The sequence below is a fragment of the Etheostoma spectabile genome, chromosome 24 (genome assembly GCF_008692095.1).
Source record: "Etheostoma spectabile isolate EspeVRDwgs_2016 chromosome 24, UIUC_Espe_1.0, whole genome shotgun sequence".
Lineage (NCBI taxonomy): Eukaryota > Metazoa > Chordata > Actinopteri > Perciformes > Percidae > Etheostoma > Etheostoma spectabile.
Window position 1 is genome coordinate 6,956,055 of NC_045756.1, and position 1,386 is coordinate 6,957,440.

At 49.4% G+C, this 1,386-nt stretch overlaps 1 protein-coding gene across 5 annotated transcripts in view; it reads left to right on the forward strand.

The window, feature by feature from the left end:
• LOC116674037 (gastrula zinc finger protein XlCGF8.2DB) overlaps window positions 1-1,386 on the forward strand; it is a 99,861-nt gene that overhangs the window by 952 nt on the left and 97,523 nt on the right. The gene's annotated exons all lie outside the window — the stretch shown is intronic.

The window sequence follows — 1,386 nt, forward strand, 5'->3', positions numbered from 1 at the left end:
GCAGCAGAAATGTGTTCCCAAGTGTATTCAGGATAACAGGACAACAACAACAAGTTGCAAAGTGTGCAAGTGTACAAGTGGAGTAGTGCAAATGGAATAGTGCAAGGCAGCCATTTTTGGTCCAAAGTCCAGGATGTTATGTAACTGAGGGTAGAGGGGGTAGAGGGGGAGAGAGTTCAGCATCCTAACAGCCTGGTGTATGAAGCTGTTGGTGAGTCTGGTGGTGCGGGAGCGCAGGCTCCTGGACCTCTTCCCAGAGGGCAGTTGATCAAACAAAGTGTGAGCGGGGTGACTGGCATCACTCACAATTGGGATCGCCTTGCGGGTGAGGTGGGAGGTGTAAATGTCCTTCAGGGAGGGGAGTGAAGCACCAATAATCCTTCCAGCTGTGTTCACTATGCGCTGCAGGGCTTTCCTGTTGTACTCAGTGCAGCTTCCGCCCCACACAGAAACACAGCTGGAGAGGATGCTCTCAATGGTGCCTTGGTAGAATGTAGTCATGACAATAAATAATAATACATTTTATTTAACAGCGCCTTTCTGAACACTCAACGTCGCTTTACAGACAATAAAAGACAGATACAGGGAACCGAAAAGTGTAAGCAGTCATAACAAATCAAATAAAACAAAGGGCGCAGAGCGGCTGAAGGCTCTCTTCCCCATGGTGACAAGTCGAGCATGGGGGGACCGTGAGGTGGATGGAGGAGCAGGATCTGAGGGAGCGGGAGGGGACGGCAATGTGTAGGAGTTCTGATAGATATGGGGGAGCAAGGTTATGGATGGCTTTGAAAGTATGGAGAAGGATTTTAAATTGGATCCTGAATTGAACTGGAAGCCAATGTAGCTGCTGAAGAACCGGGGTTATATGATGAAAAGAGGGGGTTCTGGTGATGACACCAGCTGCTGAGTTCTGAAGAAGTTAAAGTTTATGGAGGGGTTTTTGAGGAAGGCCAAAAAGGAGGGCGTTACAGTAGTCAAGGCGGGAAGTGACGAGGCTGTGGATAAGGATGGAGGCGGTGTGAGTGGTAAGGGAGGGACGGAGGCGGTTAATATTGTGGAGGTGGAAGTATGCCAGTATGATGGCTGGTGGAGCACTTACTCGCCTGAGTTTCCGCAGGAAGTACAGGCGGCGCTGAGCTTTCTTCGCCAGTGATGCAGTGTTGGTGGTCCAGGAGAGGTCTTCACTGATGTGCACCCCAAGAAATTTGGTGCTGCTCACTCTCTCCACCACAACACCGTCGATGGTCAGTGGCCGGTGTTGGATGTGACCTCTCCGGAAGTCAACAACAATCTCCTTAGTCTCACTTACTTTTGTAATGTCAATACAGTAAAAATGAACCTGCTTAACCTAGTTGGTTCACTGCTGGCTACAAGTTAGCATCAAAC